The sequence below is a fragment of the Lissotriton vulgaris genome, chromosome 11 (genome assembly GCF_964263255.1).
Source record: "Lissotriton vulgaris chromosome 11, aLisVul1.2, whole genome shotgun sequence".
Taxonomy (NCBI): Eukaryota; Metazoa; Chordata; class Amphibia; order Caudata; family Salamandridae; genus Lissotriton; species Lissotriton vulgaris.
This window is the reverse complement of record NC_141699.1, coordinates 227,900,123-227,923,305: the sequence shown is the minus strand read 5'-3', so window position 1 is coordinate 227,923,305 and position 23,183 is coordinate 227,900,123.

The following is a 23,183-nucleotide window of genomic DNA, read 5'->3' as shown; positions in this document are numbered from 1 at the left end:
TAGTTTTCAGACAAAAAACAAATGTTGTCATTTTACAAGCAAAGTAACAACTAGCATGTGCCCTTTTTAAAATAAAGGCCTACATTAACTAGAATCTGTTTAAACATGGAAAATGTTTGTGGTATTTTAGTGTTGATATATGTACACAAAACATTTAAAAATGAAAAATGTCTTTCAGGGGCAGCATAATGATTTCTGCACATGCATGTCCCCAAATTTACTAACTATGCAAGCAGGAAACTGAAATATGTGTTTATGCACCCTTCAAACAGCATCAAGAAGATATGTCACAACATTCCGAGCTGCCACAATTTACCTATGAAGGCAACTTATTTTTTAGGTATGGGGGCATTTTTCGTTTTTCATTAAAGTACTCTTTTTTGGTGTCCAAGCCTTATTTAAGTCACAGTCCAGCCCTGCTGTCTAGGGTACATGAAGAAAAAGTATACTTCTTGCCCAGCCTTAGTTCTGATGTTATCACCAGTAATCGGGATATCTCTAGACTTCATATTTCCAACTTCAATTGCTTTGTTTGGAATTTATTTTTACCAAAGTGGAAACTTTCAGCAATTACCATTGACCTTTGGATTATACATGGATCAAAAGATAACCTGGTTGTGAGTTGTTCTTGAAGGATTATTGAACTCTCATTGAAATATATATGGGTAGTCTTTGGCCTGCTTTCTGGTTGTTGCCAGTTATTAATTTAATATTCCCTGGCCAAAATGTGGTTTTGTTGGCTGGTCTCATAATTATTTGACACAGCCCTTTTTATTGTCCTTAGCACTGCATCGTTATCACTTTTTTCAATAAAATAATTAATTCATGTTACTTACGTGTCTTCTGCTTATTCTAATGAACAGTGTGATTTCATTATGAAGAACTGCACCTAAGCAATTCTTCGGGTCCTTTCCAAGGACTCAGGGATAGTACCAGGTGCATCAGACACATTAAATACATAGAAATAACACAAAGCAGAAAGAAACCAGAAACCAGGAATGAAGTGCAAGTCTAGTGATTACTGTTTGCAGGATGCCCCAATCTAGAACATAAATATTTTAAGTAAGCAATCACTCTATCTTGAGATATTTCCTGCTTACTGTTGAATAAATACAAATCATTAACACCACACAACAGACCACCTCAAAATGCGAATCCCACTGGGCAGCATTTCCTATCAGGAAAGCATTATTGTCCTTTTCAAGAAAATATGTTTGTCCTTTCACAACAGAATTGTGCCCCCTGCCATGCAAATAACTGTATTCTATCACAAAACATAGCCATTTGACACGTACTGTACAATATATGTAACCAAGAAGCATTAATATACCTGTCAGTCTAGTGGTGTACAGACTATAATTGAAAGTTAGTACTAGGGGTGGGCATAACTGGTGTAATTCTCATAATTACCTTAAAATTATTCATTATTATGTATAATTACTTGAGAAGTGTAATCTACCAAATTAGCCCTTGTGTCCAAATGGAGCTGAGGATGCATTTTGTGCTAAGAAAATAGCAATAAACTCTACAGGACAGGAACAGTAGTAGCCAGTAGTTGCTAGCTGCCTTGAAGTTCATTGCTCCTTTGCTCCTGCGTTAGGATTTTTGCCACAAGTTATTCTGAATTGCTCAAGCTGACGTGACCATGTAATTTCAGTAATTTTGCATTACAAGAGTAATGAGTAATTATTGGAATTACTCTGATCATTGCGGGGTAATTAAAATCTCGCCCAGGACTAGTTACTACTTTTTTGAGGAGTGATAGAGGCCAAAGCGCAAAGCCATTGCATGCAGACAGAAGAGCACTCCAAGGTTACAATCATAGAATAGGGAGAAAGGCTAACTACAATTCCCCATTTAGGTGACATCACAGTAGTAGTCTGCTATTGTGTTTTGCGTATTCTGCCACACCAGCAAAATATACTGCACATAAAAACATACTACATAGGTGTAAATCTGTGTACCTAAAGATGAATAATTTCTCTTCAAGCATCAGTGTAGCAAGGTAGAAATTTGAGGTGGTTGTACAGGGAAGGCCAGTACACGAATACAATATTGTAGTCCGATACATTTACACCAATACACATACGTAAATCACACTCTCATTGCGGAAAAATGACATTAAAACCTCCTTGTTCTATAACCAGGGCCACTGGAAGTATGTCGCATGGGAGAACCAAATAGTGTGGCATGGTTTACTAAATTACGTGGCGAGAAAATGCGAATTATGGGTCGTAATGCGGCACATTTTGTGATAGTATTGCTGAATTATTTAGTCTTTCGCACTGTTTGGACAAAGATGTAATCTTACTCGTACTCGTTTAACACACAAATACAGCACCAGGAAGCTAAAAGGTGATAATCAACCTTTGTGAAGGGGCTTCCGCTGCACAGCAGCACATGTCGTTGCTTTTTTAGTAACTTTTGATCTATTTGTGCTGGAAAAATTTTTTTGGTACAATCTCCACATTATGCAGCTACTGAGTGTTTGACACTCGTGACAAGATGTCTCTGTGGTGTCGCGCTCTAGCCTACGGCCGTCAACGCGATGACGCGTGACGCACCTACCTAGAGCGTGAGACGAGCGCATGCGCGAGGGACAATTATTGTAGGCGCGAAAGCAGTTTTATCGGCAGTAGCGACCGGAGCTGTGGCATTTAGACGCTCGGCGCTCTATGGCAGTGTAACTTAATAATCTTGTTGAATAAATAACTTAGCAACATCAGAGAGCCTCAGTGTACTGTGTGGGGACCAAATACAACATTACAGTGGCGACGAGGACTGGGAGCACCCCACTGTCTCCACACTTCCTCACTGGAGGTCGGCGTCCTGAGCTCCTGGCAGCCGATCCAGGCCAATGATGATCCAGCACATGTTGCAGTGCTCTTGTGACCCATAGAGCGTGGCAGCAGCGTCTACCCTGCACGTCGTGCGGGCGCGTGCACCCTCTTCCAAGCAACTCGGCAGGGAACCAGGCGTAGACCACCGAAACAAGGTCAGTGCTGTCCCGGAGTGCAGAGGGTCCCTCAGTCAAGACCCTGGCAGCGAAAGGAGACACCCAGAAGACGGAGGAGGGCGAGCATTCCCTCATAACCCCACAAGGTACCACGAATAGCACACCAGGCAGCCCCAGAGGCCCGGGAGATTCCGCTAGAGGGTCAGGATCCCTTAGTGCACCAGGCAGCCCAAGACACCAACCAGGGGCACCCAGGATAGAACCCAGAATGGCCAACCAGGCATCTGCTCTAACGGCTCCCGTCCCCTTCCAACCAAGACCGGGTGAACCCCTCATGAAGTGGGAAGACTGGAGGGAGTACTTCAAAAACTATGTAGAAGCCTTGGAAGATGAGAATGGGGAACCATACCCCCCTGCTCGGAAAAAGAGGCTGTTACTGCACAACCTAGGCCCGGAAGGTGTGCGTGTATTTGCGAACATTTTGCCAAAAGAACGAGATGCAACAGAAACTGACGTCTTCAAGAACGCATTGGAAGACCTAGATAACCACTTTCGACCGGCAGTCTGTGTCTCCATTGACCGCTACAACTTCCAGCAAAGAAAACAGGAAGCGGGAGAATCGATAGATGACTACGTGGCGGCTTTGCGACGTCTGGCCATCACTTGCAAGTATGGGCAACTTCAAGACGAGTATATCAAGGACCAGATTGTTATGCACACAACCAACAAGTCTGTCCAGGACAAACTTTGGGCGCAGGGCGAAGCCTCGCTCAAAGACGTCATTGCCATGGTGAAGAATGCTGAGTTGTCCAGGCGCTGTGCTGATGCCGCCAAAAGGGAAAACGCGCATAAGCAAATGGTTAACAAAATCGACGATGCCTCAGCGGCATACAAGCACAAAGGAACCACAGGAGAACAAAGGCATGAATCAAGATGGCCAGGGAAGCAAACAGGGCCAGGACGTCAAACCACAGACAGCAAGTTCGCATGTTACAGGTGCGGAAGCACGGCCCATTCAGCTCAGGACAAACGGTGCCCGGCGTTTCGCGCCAGATGCGCGTTCTGTGGCCTGGTCGGCCATTGTGAGAAGGTGTGCCGCAAGAAGGGAAATAGGTCCATGGTCAAGTGCATGGAATCTACGCAGTTGGAAACGGAAGCAGAAGATGATCTAGAGGATGAAAACTGGGTTCTGTGTGTGGAAGGTCAAGTGCTGGATGTAACTGGCAAACGCTCAGACAAGCCACGCACGGACATGTTCATCGGAGGGGTGAAGGTGCACGTGGCAGTTGACTCAGGATCCCCGTGGACAATAGTACAGCGATCTGTGTGGGAGGAGGACTTTGTCCCAAAGTTAGGACCGAAGCTACACCCACCGGACATACGTCCCATCTCCTACACCGAAAATGCCATCCCCATTGTGGGTTTCTGCCCCCTGATGTTTGAATTCAGAGGTAGAACAGCCACCTGCAAGCTGTATGTGGCGGCGAAAGGGCCCTCAGTGCTTGGATGGAGAGACGCGGGAGATTTGGGGATTAAGTTAGATCCTGGTGGCAAGGAGCAGATCCTACTGACAGAAGACAGCCAGTCACCCCAAAGAGAAGAACTAAAACAAGCTTACCCCAATGTCTTTGGAGGCACAGTGGGGAAATTGGACAAGTTTGTACACAAAATACTACTCAAGGAGGGAGCCCGCCCGGTTTCGCACAAAGTCAGGAACATTCCCATCTCCATAAAAGATGCGGTACAAACAGAACTCCAGAGATTAGAGCGACAAGGTATCATCGAGCCGATAGACAGTTCTGAGTGGTTGGCCCCATTAGTTGTCGCCAAGAAACCTAATGGGAATGTCCGTCTATGTGTGGACTTACGCGAACTCAACAAGTGCCTGATAGTGGAAAAGTTTCCTCTTCCGAGGATCGAGGAAATGTTAGCTAAGACAAAAGGAGTTTCATGGTTTTCCACCATCGACCTCACGTTGGAGTACCACCAAATCGACCTGCACCCAATGAGCAGGAAATAAACCTCGTACATCACGCCTTTTGGGTGCTATCAGTTTCGCCGCATGCCCTTTGGTTTGGCGTCAGCGGCCGCTGTGTTCCAGAAACTGATGCATCGTCTGTTCAAAGACCTGCCAGGAGTCCAATATTTTCAGGACGACATCCTTATAATGGGAACCAACCTAGATGACCACGACAGCAAACTGACCAAAGTGCTCACCGTGCTGCAAGACAAGGGCCTCACGGCAGAGTGGAGCAAATGCAAGATAGGAATGCAATCTGTCACATACCTAGGACACGAGATTGGGAGTCAAGGCATATCACCCAAACAACAGAATGTGAGGGCCATCAATGATGCGAGAGCCCCCATCAACAAGGAAGAAGTTCGGTCATTCCTCGGGATGGCCGAATACTACAGTAAATTTGTAAGACACTTCGCCACCAAGACATATAAGCTTCGCCAGCTCATCAGGGACAATTCGAAGTTTGAGTGGGACGAGGAAGCGCAAAGTGAATTTGACGGACTGAAAAAAGACATCAGTGAAGCAGTGCCCTTACGGGGCTACGACCCTACAGGTAGCACCATCCTAACGACGGACGCCAGCGACAAGGGGTTAGGGGCAGTGCTCGCTCAAGAAAGAGAAGATGGCACAGTGGAAACAATTAGCTTTGCATCTCGCGCCTTGTCCCCCACCGAACAAAAATATAGTGTCATCGAGAAGGAGATGCTGGCAGTCACGTGGGCCATGGGAAAGTTTAGGCAATTCATTTGGGGCACCAGGTTTAAACTATAAACCGACCACAAACCATTGGTCAAGGTCCTAACGTCGTCCGGCCACAATACAGCCACACCGCGCATTGCTAAGATGACGCTCAAGCTGCTGGACTAAACGTATGATGTGGAGTATCTACCAGGGACACAGAACAAAGTGGCAGACTACTTAAGTAGAGCATCCGCCATGGAAGACGCTCCAGAAACCTCGCCAGACACAGACGAGATGGTAGCGGACATGGTCGACGCGGAGACGACTATAAGCAAACAGGAATGGGCCGAGGCGTACATGCAGGACTGTGCGGTGGTAGAAGTCAAGCGATATCTCACCTCCGGTTGGCCTGACAAGAGGAACCTAAAAGCAGAATTGAGAAAATACTATGAGATTCGGGAAGAGTTGTCGTTAAGTGACTCCGGCATATTCCTGTACAGAGGAGACAGAGTGATACCCCCGGAAACCATAATTCCCACACTGTTGAAACAACTCCACGAGGGGCACCGGGGCATCGCAAAGACAAAAATTATAGTGAAACAGATGTACTGGTGGCCAGGCATGGACAGTCAGATAGAAAGACAAGTAAGAGAATGTGTTCAGTGCCAAGGAGCTGACAAAATTCTCAGGCCACTGAGGCCTGCGCTGGGAGAATTCGACCGTCCCCTGAACCCGTGGGAGGATATTGCAGTGGACATCCTAGGACCAGTACTTGACAACAGAGGCATCAACAAATACCTGTGCGTAGTCATAGACAAATACTCCAAATGGCCCGAGATAGATGTGCAGGAATCCATGGACACAGACACAGTACTAAAACTCCTCACCACACTGTTCTTGAGGCAAGGAATACCAAAGACAATACTGAGTGACATTGGACTACAATTCGTCTCCGACAAATGGACCAGGTACATGGCTAGGAATGGAATAAAGTCAAAGCATACGGCAATTTATCACCCAGCATGTAATGGACAAGTGGAGCGGTTCAACCGAGTACTGATGGGATCGATACAAGCCGCTATAATGCAAGGTAAAGACTGGGAAACCGAAGTCCAGAGCATGTTGTGGGCATACAGGATTACCCCGACAGTGTTAGGGTACAGCCCTTTCCAGATCTTAAGGGGCCGCTTCCCCTTCACGAGAGACAATGTGGTGTGGAGGGAGAAAACTGTGACAAGTAAATGGTCCCCAGCGGTGGTACAGCACAACTTAGAAAAGGCTCAAAAGGTGTATGCTGATCACTACAACAGGTGGCACAGCACCAAAGAGGTGTTGTTGGAGAAAGGAGAGTGGGTCAGGGTCAAACTCCCAACTCTTCAAAAGAAATGAGAAAGCAAGTACTGTCAACCCTTACAAGTTAGAGAAGTGCATGGGAGAGCAGCTCTTCTCAGCGACGGTAAAGTGTGGTCCCAAGACCGCATGGCAAGAGTCAACAGGATCATGAAATGGCCAGCGGTCAAGGCAGAGGAACAGCTATCCGGAGGTGAAGAGGAAATACAAACAGGTGAAAGCATCAAGGAGGAAGAGCTCGCGGAAAGGCAAGAGGAAGAGAATGAAGAATCACCGGCACCGGCGGAGGTAGGAAACAGCGAAGTCTCGACGGGAGTCAGAGTGAGCGGTGACCAGGTGGACTCCGGTAGTCTCCCCGACGGAGGCAACAGTGAAGAACACAACTTGGTAAGGCGCACCCGCATGGGGAGGACAGTAAACCTGCCCTCCAGATTCAGAGACTACGACATGAGTGAACATTGAATTTAGACTCTAACAGTTGTTCATGTTTTGGATAAAAGAGGGGGAGATATGTGGTGTCGCGCTCTAGCCTACGGCCGTCAACGCGATGACGCGTGACGCACGTAGCTAGAGCGTGAGATGAGCGCATGCACGAGGGACAATTATTGTAGGCGCGAAAGCAGTTTTATCGGCAGTAGCGACCGGAGCTGTGGCATTTAGACGCTCGGCGCTCTATGGCAGTGTAACTTAATAATCTTGTTGAATAAATAACTTAGCAACATCAGAGAGCCTCAGTGTACTGTGTGGGGACCACATACAACATTACAGTCTCCACTCTCTCATAACAGCTAGTAGTTCGTTTTCACTTATCACATGATTATAGTCTGCAGGACTTAAACTGCAGTAAAATTGCAACTGGTGTAAATGTCCTGTATCGTGATGTTATTGTGCCACCACTGCCTGATCCGAAACATTCGCCTTCACAAAAAAGTCAAAGCGGCATCAGAGTGCTTTCAAATGAGAGAAGAACTGACCCATTCTTCGAACGAGTAAAAACATTTCAGTATTTAGGGATCTCACTGGACTCCGCACTGAAATGGGATCACTTTCGAATCGCAAGAGGACACCCGTTTGATAGAGCAACTGAAGTGTTTTTTGTATTTTATTTTATGGGCTTCTATACAGCGCAGATTATACCCGAAGGTGTCAGAGCCCTTCACAATAGCAACAGTAATGATACATGAGGAGAAAATTACATGAGAACAAATTACACAAAAGCAAACGTTAAGTTACAAGAGGCAAAAGTGACAATTGTGAGCAAACAAAATACAAGAGGTAGCAAACGGTACATTACAGGAGGAAAAAGTGGCATGTGTGCAAGTTACAAAAGCGTACAAAGTACAAGTAGAGGTATAATACTGCAATAAATGGCAGACACTCAAGCACAAGAACAAACGTTACGTAGGCAATGGTGGCACTTGTGCAAGTGTCTAAATCAAACAATATGTAAGAGGTAGCAACCAGTAAGTGGTGTTCTGGTTCTCCAGTAAACTAGGCTCAAAACCAGTAAAAGAAATGAAGACCATTTTCAAAACTAATGTACCTCTATTGCAAGTTATAAGGCAGAATGTTGGGCGAACAAGAAGTGGAATGGCTTATAATTGATAAACAAAGCTTTGTTACTTAGGCTTCTTTGTGTCCCTAAAGGTATTTCCACTTTTATCTGTCATGCCGAATTAAGGGATACTGTCTGAAGAACTATATTAACCTACCCCCTTCATCCATCTGGCTTTCCATACAATAACTATACTCAATAGAATGATCATATTAGATTTTAAGCCTTGGAGCACAGGGTTGAGGGCATAAGGAAACCTGACATTCTCTGTTCACCTAGTTCAAGCAATTCTAGTTCTGAAAGATTTACTGAAACTATTGTCTCTAGAAAAACGTAGCAAGGCCAGATTGCAATCAGAGGAAAGTAAATGCACAGTGTTCACATATTCCATAATTTCCAACGCAAACATGATTGAACCGTATCTCATAATCTTGTGCAATGTACAACATAGATTTCTTCTTGCACGATTTTAGTACAACATTGGATACGTTCCATTGACCTTTCCAGAGAAGAAATTTGGGAACAAGGTTCTGGCCACCTCTCCCTGTGATATCTGTTCTACACAAACTACACTGTACCTTACCTTATTTTATATTTTTTAGGAGGCACAGAGAAAATGGTTTTTATTAACATTATTGTATAAGTACAGTTTTAGATATTATACACCTGCCTTTTTATCTCAACAAGAACTTTCTATAAAATGTATATATATAGATATCTGTAGCCAGATTTATTGAACATTCAATTGAAATTAGAAACACAATATTATAAATCAATAAATCAATCAGGGAATTGTGAAGCAAGCTACTCACCCCTGAGAGTCTCAAGGCGCTGATGGGGAGGGCGGTGGAGGGGGTCCATAGAGCTGTTAGCCAAAGAGACAGGTCTTGAGGGTCTTCCTGAAGGTGTTCAGGGAGGGGGCGTGTCTGATGTCTGCAGGTAGCTCGTTCCAGGTCTTGGCTGTAAGATTACTTATCTCAATTAGCTATGAGGTTGGCTGTTGAGATGAAATCAAATGTGCCAGGTATAAACAGATAACCATGAATAGATCAACTTCAAGTATAAAAGAGGTCTCTACTGAATTAAAAACAAGCATTTGCAATGCAATCGGTCTGGCCTTTGGGACCTTAAATGTATTTAGCTATGCAGCACATTAGCCTGGGTGCTGAAACATCTACTGTCTTTTAACATGGAGGGAAAGTAAGCCCCAAAGTACATGACATGCCAGGTATGGCAACACATGAAGAGAAATATTGCCTTTCAGTGGGAAATGATATAGTCCAAAGCTCTGTTTTTAATATAAAATCAGGGCCTTCGGTGGTCATATCACTGAAAATACAAGATTTAAAAAAAAAAAAATTGTTTACGGGTGCTCGTGGGAGAAAATATCTATGGACCGGAATCTAGAGAATGCTAAAGTGATGATGGTATTTTACTGACCTCTGCTTGTTGTGTTCTATCAAGAAGGTTAAATAGAGGCAGCTGCCAGAAAAATTAAAAAAAGAAAGTCCCTAAGCAGAAAGCAATTCTGGTATTTTACTGACCTCTACTGGCCGTTTTTTATCAAGACAGTTAAATAGAGGCAGTTGAACAGAAGGAAAAGTCCCTAAGTGGAAGCAGACACGTCCTAGGGCTGATCTCCAGAGCCCACAAAGTACATACACATATAAGTATATACTAAAGTATATACAAGAGGTCTCGAATGTTGACCTAACAATGGGTTAATATCTTGCTAAATTGGTGCCACATGCTCTAACGCTCCGGTCAGATCATTTGTATTGATAATTGTAGGCTGTGCTTTGCCCATAACCAGAAAGCATGGATTTTTAGCTGCCCTAATATGTCAAAGGTTAGTTCAACAAAGTGTGCGGCATTAAAACATACACATAAATGGTAACACTCTAATAACCTCAAGCTATGTTACTCAGATGCTGCCATAATCTAGATTCCCAAGCATGAGAGTACATTGAATAGCAGAAGCATTCCGTAAAACTGGACCTTATTTTTATTTATTTTTTTAAACTAAAATGTGTCAGCTGGATTTCAAATCCCAAAAGGCATAACTGTATATTCATAGAGAATGACTTTAGAGGCGGATTTAAATGTAAATGTAATTAGTGTTGCCATGGCGGAGTACTTTACTCCACCCTGGTGAGGGTGCTCCTCCCACCATATTTAGAGATGTTCTCTGCCCCTGCGGACCTTTTTTGCTTTTCCAGAAACCACAGTTTCTGGAAATGCATTATAGTTTGATGGACAGCTCTGTCAACTTGAAGAGGCGGATATTTTTTTGAATACGTCCATTACCCCATGATCCTTTCTCCCCTGCACTAGCCATCCAGGCAATGTAATTTCAGGCTTGCTATAAACTCTCGTCCTGATGATGATCTATGTATCTATTTATAGATTGAAACGTTGTCGACTTTCTAAACAGCATGCACCTTAAACTCATGTGTTAAAGCAGGTGCATTACTGTTTACTTCTAAAAAAACTTGCCCCTCCTATTTGCATTGGCAAAAAGCTCTTTTGTTTTGCCTGAAATTTTTTTTGTATATTTATGATTGTCTTTATGTTTTGTTCTTGAAGGATACAGGACTGTGTCCCACTCAGTTACGTTCTGATTGATCGCAAACAGTCACTTTTGAGATTATTAAATCTAAATGTCCAGCTGGACATCATAACTCATTATAGCACTGATTCTCGTCTGTATTAATTGTTTTCTGACTTATAATTGTTTGAAGGACCAATTATTTTTCATAACCTGTGAAAACTGCATGACCAAGTTTATTGCTGCTAAGTGACATCAACTCCTCATGAGTGCACAGATTTGCCATGACAATGTTTCCACTTTCCTGCATGCAGTTACTATGTCTTTGTGCCTCATAATACTGTGCTGTTTCTGTCCTGAGAGGGCTACTGTGTATGTTGTGTATGTAGTGTAGGGCTCTTTTTGCTTTGGAAACTTGGAAATGGACCACAATGAACTTTGTTCCAACACTTAATGTCAAGGAGGCTTTTCATACAAGAATCCTATCCAAGAGTGTGCTTCAAACGCCCTGCAACCCAAGTGTTAAGACAACAAGGAAGCATTATGTGCTGGGACTGAAGAACTATACCCACCGCTAGATGACAATGCTGAAACTCAAAAGCGTGCTCTTGCAATTTATAGATAATTAATTGCACCTCGTTCCACCCTACACTTTTGTTTGCTACAAAGCTACAGAATTGTTAAGAGTTGAGGGGTAGATCACGCATTTTTATTTATTGTAAGAAATGGAATTTCTGGCTAGTTGAGACTTGTGCCAAAGCGAGTCAGAAGCCACCACTCTAGTCAGGATAAGGGAGTTTCACTTCTAAAATGAACCCTGCTTATCCCCTTGGTAGCTTGGCACGAGCAGTCAGGCTTATCTTTGAGGCAGTGTGTAAAGCATTTGCACATAACCATCAGTAAAACAGGGTACGCACTACAAAAGGACACCACACCAGTTTAGAAAAATATCCAATTTTTATATACTTTTTATATACTTGTGTGGGTAGCTCCGTCTGGGTTACCACGGCGTCATGAACAACAAATCCAACAGTTCTGGTTGGTCGCGGGGTCCAGGCCAGCTACGGTGTCGGGAAGATCTGCAAACAGTACCTGTGAGATATGCAGGGAGCTGAGATCTTTGAAGTCACTCGCGTTGCAGGTCAAGCTCCTCTCTGGTGGAATCAGCCGTGCTGGCGCCGGCAGGTGTCGAGTGCTGCGGTGTGAAGTGCAGTGGTGCGGTGTTCAGTACCCCCAGGTCGCGGTGCGAGCAGCGGCATAGTGGCGGCGTCAGATGGCGGCGTCGGTGAGACCAGGGTCACGGTGCAAGATGAAGGCAGAGTTCGCCATGGTGCTAGCAGACCACAGTGCAAGCAGCTGTGTCGTCATTGCTGAAGCGCTGTCAAACTGGAGTCTATGGCGCCGTCGTAGGTAATCCAAGGCTGCGGTGCGGGATGAGGGCTGTGCGTCGTGTGACTTAAGAGCGGTGCCCTCGAACCACTGTGCAAGCAGCGGCATCAATTTCAGCAGGAAGTGGCGGGGTCAGGCAGGCCAAGACGTCCTCGTGAAGCAAGGCGGTGTGGAGTGCGTGCCCACAGGTCGCGGTGTGAGCAGTGGCTCGGTGGCGGCGTCAACAGGCGTTGTCGGTGAGACCAGGGTCACGGTGGGGCATTGCTGCGGTGCTCTCTGCGGTGCCAAATCTTCAGCGGGAAGCAAGGCAGTGCGGTGCCCAGAGGTCGCGGTGCGAGCATCGGCTCGGTGGTGGCGTCAACAGGCATCGTCATTGAGACCAGGGTTGCGGTGCAGAGGTGCTCTCTGGAGTGCCAAACCTTCAGCATGAGGCGAGGCGGTGTAGAGTGCAGTGCCAACAAGTTGCAGTGCGAACAGCGGCTTGGTGGCTTAGTCAGCAGGTGTCTTTGGTGAGACCAAGGTCGGGGTGTTGCAGCGGTGCTCTCTGCGGTGCCCAAGCATCGGCTTGAAGCCAGGCGGTGCGGAGTGCGATGCCCACAGGTTGCGGTGTGAGCAGAGGCTCATTGGCGGAGTCAACAGGCAGCATCGGTGAGACCAAGGTCAAAGTGAGGTGTTACTGCAGTGCCCTCTGCGGTGCCTTCAGGACATGGAGTCCACAGCGGCGTCAAAGATGTCGTCAAGTTGTTTTTCCTCTGTTTGCAGCACAAAACACACAGTTCCCAGTGCTGCAGGCAGAAGAGCTTGAAGTCTTTGTTGTTCCTGAGACTTCGTGAACAGGGGGTAAACTCAACATCAAGCCCTTGGAGAGACTCACAAATTGGATTACAGAAAGTCCAGTCCAGGCCTTTCACTGCCCAAGATAGAAATATTTCCTTTTCACAGACCTTGGAGGTCTTCTTGTTCCAGATGAGTTCTAAAGTTCAGGGGTCTGGGACCCAGTATTTATGTACAAAAATCCTTTGAACTTTCAGGCAGAGGGTGTCTGTGCCCGCCCAGAACCAGTTGGGCCATCTCTGGTGTGAGTTTCTGGCAGGAGGTGGAGATGGCATTTGTCAGAGGCAGACCAGGCCCTTTCAAGTGCAAGGAAATCTCCTCCCCCTTCCCCATCGTAGCCCAGGTAAATTCATCCCTTTCCTGACCTACCTAGATATCTGGAGCCCCTCCTGCCCCCCCAGCATTCTGTCATCCAAACCTAGACAGGCAATCTACATTTCAGCAGAGGCACACGGGTCAATTGAGCAAGAAAATACCCACTTTCTACGCAGAATGTAAAAATCACCTTCGCTAAAAGATGCATCTTTAGATTCTGAGTTCAGGCATACTAAACTTTATTTTCTCACCAAATTCCCTGGGCCACTTATGTTTATAAGATGTTATAAACAAACCTCCCATTATATCCTATGGGGTACTGGTAGCCTTGCAATAGTGAAAAACGAAATTGGCTGTAATTTACTATTAGGACTAGCCACACACATCAGGGCATGTCCTACCTTTCACATACACTCCACCCTGCCCACAGGGGTACCTTGGGCTTAGCTAAAGGGATGTCTGACATGAACGTAAAGGGAAGGTTAGGGACTGGCCAGTGTCTGCACTGGCCTAGTCGACATGGCAGTTACAAACTGCGCTCAGACTCTGCAATGGCAGGTCGGAGTTACCTTTTTCAGGGCTACTCACAGGGTTGGCACAACCAGTGCTGCAGGCCCTCGGGTACCATTTGATTCACTGGCCCTGGCACATGCAGTGCACTTTACTAGGAGCTGACAGGTAAATCAAATATCCAATCATGGAAACACCAATCCATAACATATTTTATACAGAGAGCATATGCACTTTAGTACAGATTAGCAGTGGTAAAGTGCCCAGAGTCCTAAAACCAACACAAACAGGTCAGGGAAAAATAGGAGGAAAAAGAAAAAAGTTTGAGAATAACCCTGCAAAAAAGGCAGTTTCCAACATTTATTTATTCATCTGGTTTTGTATAGTTCAAACTTGCCCCAAAGGTATCAGAGTGCTTTCAAAGTTTGCATAGCAGCAATTACATGAGTTACATTTGGAGTAAATATAAATAGTGAAAGTCTGTAAACAAAGTATACGGAAGACATCTGTATATGATGAGACAGTACAGAGTTAGCAAAACAGTAAGTGCATTAATTATATGTGGAGTAAATAAAAATACATAACAACAATATATATTGGATATTTAATGATGGACAATAGTATACATGGACGACATTTGAGGTAGAAACAGTATATAAATATAAGACGGCATTTGAGGTAGATGCTATATCAGACAAGCGGATAAAGGTGGGAACATTGTACTGTGGCCCTGCCAATTGTACCTGGAGGAAGCTGAACAACAATTGGGCGATACATCTTGCTACAGGAAAAGTAACATTCAGACAGTGAAGGCCACGTAGACGGATCAGTATTCAAAACTCCAGATAAAAAGTGGGGGGTTGATTTCCGAGGAGGAATATCGCTTCTTGAGAAAAGATCATCCAGTTATCTCCACATTTTACTTGATCCCAAAAATACACAAAAGTACAGAGAAACCACCCGGAAGACCGATTATATCAGCCATCAATTTATTTATTTTATTTGGCGTTTTTTTAACAGCTCAACGGAGAACACATCCAGATACATTGATTTTTTTTTACAGGACTGGGTCAAAGGATTAATTTCATATGTGCAAGACACTTCTGATTTTATACGTAAGATAGACCATGTGACTTGGGGCCCTGATATGCTTTTAATGACTTTGGATGTATCTGCCCTATATACATCGATTAGGCACTACGATGAATTGAAAGCCATTAAACACTTTCTTAACAAACGTCCGATGAATTTCTGAGCACACAAGAAAATGCTACTTACTATGGTGCAGATGTGCTTAGAGCAGAACTTTTTCCTCTTCAACAATCAAATATATCAACGGATCAGGGGAGTTGTCACGGGGGCCTGTTTCTCCCCAGTTACGCATGTTTACACATGGGACTGTGGGAGGAACGGGTCCTCATGCGACAACTCAGAGAGACTGTGGAACACAACATAATCTTGTACCTTCTGTGCATAGACGATTTGTTTTTTGTTTGGAGGGGTTCAGAAGATAGTGCCAGGGCGTTTGTGAATGAGCTTAACAACAACAATCTGAATTTAAAATTCACGTCTAATATTGATGCTACTTCCATATGTTTTCTAGATGTGGAGATTTATGTAGAGAATAACACCTTGGCTACACAATTAAATAGGAAACCCACTGCTGGGAACACCAATCTGCATGCGGCGAGTCACCATCGGCACCACCTTATCTGCAGCATCCCCTAAGGGGTGATGCTGCGCATCAGGAGGATATGCAGTTCTGATGTCGAATGTGCGGCTGCACATGAGGCTAGTAGAATCCGGTTCCTAGCCAGGGGCTACTCCAATGAAATTCTTGAGTCTGCCATTAATCGTACTCAGAACATGACCAGGCAAGTAGTATTGATTCCCAAAGTCAAAGAAAGATCCAATACTTCTAATGAATCCGGTACTCAGCCACGTATAATTCTATGTTACAGTAGACAACATTCTGATTTAAGGAAAATCTTCAACAAAAACTGGAACCTTATTAAGGGGGATCCTGTTATTGGTCAAAGTGTAGCAGATAAACCAGCGCTCTCTTTCAGAAGGTCACCCTCAATGGCTAGGGCGTTGGTCAATAATAACTTAGAACCCCCATTTCTAGCACATGGATGTCCCTTAGTAAAGAATTTAAGAAGTGTCCTCAGTGTAAAGCCTGTCGTTATGGATGTAACAAGACTTGTTACTGTAGCCCGTTCAAACAAAAACCCATTGAAATCACTAAAAGATTGACTTGCAGAACTGATCATGCTGTCTATGTGCTGAAGTGTCCGTGTGGGTTGAGGTATGTTGGTAGTACCAGGTTACCCGCCCACAAACGGATACTCCAGCACATTATGGCTATTTCCAGTAAGGATCAGGCTTACCCAGTGGCTAGGCACTTTGAAATCAAACATGAAGCGAATCTAGTCCATCTCCAGTATTATGTTATCGACATGGTGTTACCTTTAAAACGAGGAGGGGATAGTGAAGCCAAATTACGCCTCCTCGAAACTGGTTGCATACTGGAGTTAGATAGCAAAAATCCTAATGGGCTGAATGCCAGTAAAGATCTTTATACATGTCTTTAGATCTCACCTGTTTGATGGCTTTCATGTTACTATCAGTTTTATAGGATATAGGGACTCAACTGCACTGGTATGAGAATCTACATGATTACCATGATAACTGCATTTTTTAAGCAATCAGCTTCTTTGTCTTTTTTGGTTTTAGTAGGTATAAATTGCATATGAGATTTAGATAATTTTATGATCTATATTTGCACTTGTTTTTTTGCACATTGGGTATACCACTTAGCACATCTGATTATTTAGGACTGGCTGTATTGAAATGGTTACAACAGAGTTGAATGACAGTGCACTTTATTTCTGCCCACTTGGGCTATATTAGTCTGTATGGCATTAACTTGAACTACTACTAGATGTAACTATATACAGTGATTACTTTGCATTATGCACATATTTAGCACTGCATGAGCTGTATTTATTATAAAAATCGTATTAAGGCACTTTAGATATTTAAATCATAAATGTGATTTTTTTATATAAAGGTGAACCTGGGTATTTAATATGTAATATTTATTATTTAATATTCAATCATTACATGCCCCATGGATTGTCGGATTCATGTGTTACTAGTAGCTATCAAGTACTATAGCATTTTTTTTTCATTTCTATGCCTGTAATGCAATGAATGAGACTCATTCCAATGTACTAGCACTTTAAATAGCGGTCCTGATCACTCGCAACATGTCATGTGATCAAGCTTCACGGGGAAGCGAAACGCGTTATGGCGGACATGCTGGGCACAATAAAAGCACTTTAAATTTTGCACTAGAAATTTTGGGTCTGCTCATCTACATTTTCTGTGCTGGAAAGCAATCGGTGGTGATGACGTAAACTCCTCCCAAGGAAGGAACGAGGATGCAGTGTCTTGACAGTTCAAATCAGGATTTAATCATGGGCTATGTCAGACGCGTTTCGCCTGAACCAGCAGGCTTGTTCACCAACTTTGTTTTGCCAAAAACCACAATTTTTTGCTGTGCATGTGATTCAGTCACGTGAAAACTACAAATGTAGTGGGACAGACAACAGACTCGTAGATTTTTGCATATTACAAACTACTGTGAAGGAGAATCGAAGTGTATGGGGCAAGTCACGCTCACTGGGGCATTACAGCAGTAAAACCAATGTAGGCGCTCACAGATACTAATCTAGATATGTGCTGGGTTAAGGAAAATAAGCAATGAATCACTAATGTTTTATGGATGTTAATGTGCGCTATCTTGCACTTTATCATGTTTTTTAAACTGTCATTTGTGACTGCTCTGTACTTCACAGTAGTTCGTAATATGCAAAAAACTACTGTAATCCTAGCACATACAAGAAGCGATGTTGCCGGTTTGGTGTGGCAGAAACTGAGCAGTATACCATGTGCGCCCAAACAGTGATTTTATTCAACAACCCCATCCACTCCCAGTGCCCGGACGTGATTGCCCGTTCCTGCGCACCCAGACTGCTGCCCCCTATCCACTCCCACTGCCCGGAGGTAATTGTCCGTTCCTACGCATCCAGGCTGTTGCACCCCATCCACTCCCACTGCCCGGATGAGACTGTACATTCCTGTGCACCCAGACTGCTGCACCCTATCCACTCCTATTGCTCTCAGGTGAGTGCCCGTTCCTGTGGACTCAGACTGCTGTACCCCATCCACTCCCACTACTCGGAGGTGACTGCCCGGCCGCGCATTATCGCAGGTTCCACAGACGTTGGTCTCTGGTGGTGTTAGGGGGAATGCCAATTCGTGAAACACAACTTTTTAGATAGAAAGCAAGATAAGATTGTGCGTAATTCGTTCATCAAAGGATAGAGGAAGAGAGAGAGAGAAAGAGTGAGAAAGTGACACTGAAGAGAATCTTCGCAGCTCACCTTTCTGTCACCGGTGTGTCACCCACCACATGCCGGGTCATAGTTCACCCTGAAGCTCCACATCTGAAAGATAGTAGAGAATTAGTAATTGTAGGAAAGTCCAGTATGCAGGAATGAAAAGACAGAGACGGTAATTCTCTTGATGTGAATTGATCCTCAGAACACGTCTTGTATGCAGCAAGTTTAAAGCAAGAATGACTGAACACCCGTTAATTTCTACTTCTCAACCTTCTCATATTTAAAACATAACATTTTGAAAGTGATGTGAGTCAGCAACGAGCTGTGACAAGACTGTCACGCTCGTGTCTGCATGCTTTGATGCTCGCAACACACCTTACCTCCTTAAAAACAAGCATCTGCAATGCAATCGGTCTCGCATTATTAAAGTTTGAGCTATCTTAATCTGGACTATAATAACACCGCCCTCTCACACACCCCCACCCCCCATTAAAAACACAACCTGCACAGTCCCAACTATTTTAATGGGCTTTGATTTATCAACAATTACTAAAAAGGTATGTGTAAACCATAGTACCGCCACCCACTGGATGCTGTTGCTGGGCCTGCGGAACACTTTCCTTTTGTCTGCCTCAGAGCAGGGGGGTCGCGATCCTTACTTTAATGTCTATGCCTAGGTACGGATAAGGAGCCAGGCCAGTCCCGAGAAGTGGGGGAAACCAGTGTTGCACGCGCACCACAAAGAAGCGGGGGGAGGGAGCACGGCAGCGAGAATGGGGTCTGCTGCGTGTGCTAGCCACCGTCGGGAATGGGAATTACAGAGGCGGGACATGTGCCCGCCTTTGACCAATGGCGTGACTTTTTAAAAAAAAACACACGAAAGCCAATACCTAAGAGTGAAAGCTGATCACACACATGAGTGTGTGGTCAGCTTTGAAAACCCCAAACAAAATGGCTCTTGCTGCGCGACAATGCTGCGCACTGCAACAAAGCCACGATCCGTGCTGCGCACTGCAACACAGGCGCGAGCCCTAAAACAACTGAGAAAGGAAAGGTTGTCAAAATAAGATGGTAAATTTAAGGGTATATAGTATAAAAAAATAAATACTCATCTACTTTGCTACAGATGTGGAAGCGACAAACATTTGTCCGACTCTAAAAACTGTCCTGCTATTGAAAAAAAATATCAAAATGCAATAAGACAGGGTATATACGACTGCGAACGCCTAAATCGCGGCATCACCTTTTTGTATCCAGGCTGCTGCACCCCATCCACTCCCTCCACTGCGCACCCAGGCCTCACTGCTCACCTTTTCACGGACAGGGCACCCTCTACATCATGCAGTCCTGCTCTGCAACCAAAAAGTCTTACCTTTTGTGCTGAGTCTTGAGATTGCTATGGCAAAGGACATACTCGTGCACCCATCATCATCGCAGGTTACTCACCTGCTCAGTGCTTGCGGGGAAACTAACTCAGGGACCAGAGAGGGCAAGCATGTGATGGTGGCCCCCCCTGTTAGATGGTTCAGGCCTACATGAGGTAGCCGGACCACCAGGACGGGCAATCACAGTGCCCACAATGGGAGCAACACTAAAATGGCGTAGAGCACGTGTGCCCGGTCTTTTTTATTGGTAGGGTCACGCGTCTTGTGGAGCCTGTGCTGGAGGGGTGGGTTGTGGGTGTACACCAGCCATGAGAGAGTGTCTGTGGCTTTCTGACAACTAGACCTGTGACCAGCAGATCACTACAATGAAAATCTGGTCCATGTAGTGTTGTTGTCCTTTCCTGTAAGTGTGAGGGAGTGGGCTGGGCTGGCGTATGCCAGTGCTGCGTTAGGCTGTGAAGAATGACTCCGCAGCTGTGGGCGTGGTTCCGTCATGAGCTATATGAGGATTCAACTGAAGTGGGTGTCCGTGTTGTAGTGCTGCCTTTACCCGGATCGCAAGCGCAAATGTGTCATTCTGTGAGTGAAGTCCCACAACATGGCCAACATGGAAGGTACGGGGAATCACTGACCCTATATTCATCCATAGTTCCACACATGAAAGATGGAGACAAGACGCATTTCTCTGGATATGAATGTTTATTGCACATTCAGTGGATTGTTGTAGCTGTAGCAATACAGGGCCATGGAAAGTTCAGGTTGCAGTTTTTGGCACATGAAGGGCAGCTAATTAGAGCGAAGCTGGTGGTCGGAGTTAGGCTGTGCCAACATATGTACTTATGTGGTCAGTTGGCTACACTGTCGAACTTGGTGCTGGAAACAACGGTTCGAGCCTCGGGGTCGCAACCACATCCTGTGATTGTAGGCAAATCATGTAATCGCCGCATGCCTGAAAGTGTAATGTAAATACGGTGCTCATGTAAAATGCTGAAATACTTTTGGGTCGAGTTCACGCTATATAAATATGCACAAAAAAAACTCTGGCAATCCCACTCACTTATAAATTTACTATACACTTTGCTTGCAGTACTCTAATAATTCAGTCTCTATGTTCATACTTGTAGAATGAGCAAGAGAAAGTTACATAACTGAAGTTTTTCCTACTGCCAGAGGTAATATGGTTGCATATGCTGTCTACAGCACAATGTAATGTGGTAAGGCCCAGGGGCAGCAACTTGCAAGCATAATGAACACACAGACACAGATAGATAGTTGAACTTGGTACGGGCACGTGAGCTCGACTCCTTTTTATTACCAAGGTCACATGTCCAGGTATGTCTGTGCTGGGTGCATGTGGGGTGAGTATAAACCAGCCCTCCGGGAATGGTTGGAATTGGTAACAAGTACAATAGTAATTATCAAATCATAATTACTATTGTACTTGTTACCAATTCTAACCATTCCTGGCGCTCAGCATGTGCGCAACTTGCGATGATGCGTGGTCTGGCCGGGCCGCACTAGGAGCATTGTCTGTTGCCTTCTGGACTGCATCATCTGTAATCGCAATTCGAACAAAAGATGAAACATGTATGGAATACATTGTGGAAACATGTAGGTTTCAGGGACATTATAGTTCAAATTGTGAGCTGTGGTGTCCGCAGTGTAGACTGCCATTCAGTGTTCCTTTGGATTTGCAAGATGAATTTGGTTATTGTACTATAAGCTATAACTAATCTAAAATAACTTCTTGAAGCAAGGATACTAAAAGGATATTGTGTACGTTTGAGGGACATTATACTTAGTTGCATACTGCACTCTGCAATTAATGAATGAAGAGTCAATTGGCAGGAGGCCGCAGTCAGCAAGGGCCCACGGCTACGTGGCATTGAGTAGAGCTGCACAGAATTGGCAATTCAGCGTGTGTGCAGCCAGCAATGATCAGTGGTGCACTGAGTTATGGCACCTGAAGCAACCAGCTTATGTGGAGCCTGCGATGATGCGTAGTCCTGGCAGGCGCACCGGTAGCAATGTCTTTTGCCTACTGAATTCTGCCTTAATAAGGCCATGTGGTGATGATTTATGGTGCATTGAGTTAGTGGTACATCTGGCGATCAGCGTGTGCGCACTTTGCGATGATGCGTGGTCTGGTCCGGGCGGGCCGCACTGGGAGCAATGTCTTCTGTCTAATGAATTCTGCCTTAATAAGGCCACGTAGCGATGACTTATGGTGCAGTGAGTTAGTGGCACCTGAATAACTGAGCATGTGTGCACCCTGCGATGATGCGTGGTCCGGGCGGGCCGCCCTGGTACAATGTGTCTTGCCTACTAGACTGCGTCATCTGCAATCTCCACTCAACCTGAATTGTGAGCCCTGCTGTCTGCAGTGTAGGTCGAAGGCAGTAGCCAGCACAGACATCAAGGAATGCTTTCTGTCACATCCTTTAACAAAATCTGAGGACATAGAGTACAATTGTCTCTGCATTAAATAAATCAGGGCTGAATTCAATGCTGTCCGTAGTGTAGATCCAAAGCTGAATTCAAGTTGTGAACCCTGCTGTCCACAGAGTAGATCGAAGGCAGTAGTCAGCACAGACATCGAGGAATGCTTTTTGTCACATCCTTTAACAAAACCTGAGGACATAGAGTACAATTGTCTCTGCATTAAATAAATCAAGGCTGAATTCAATGTTGGCCGTAGTGTAGATCCAAATCTGAATTCAAGTTGTGAACCCTGCTGTCCGCAGTGTAGATCGAAGGAAGTAGTCAATACAGACATAAGTCTGTGGTGCTGGGCGCTGAATTCGCAGGGGGTCTGTGCCAAGGAGGTTCGTGGTCTTGGCGGCAACCACGTGGCAGGGTGAGGGCCACCGCTCTGGCAGACTCTTTTGTCTTCGCACAAGTGAAACACGCCCAGGGCGTGGCCTATGTATTTATTCTCTTACGCTGGAGTTGTATACGTTGGACAAGCCCACTCCGCTTCAGCTTTAAGGGGGGACAGCACAGCTACATGACCAAGATATTCGCCAGTGTCTGATATAATATGGTTGTGTCCACTGTGCAGTACACTACACATATTAATACTATATCTCCACATGGAGAGGTTTGTTGTTTGTATAGTGAGTTGTGTACAGCACATCACCTTTACACTTGGGATTGTGTGAATTATTGTTGATGTGCCAGTTGCCTCCCTTATACATAGTTGGTTGCCACATCTCCGAACATTCAGCTATT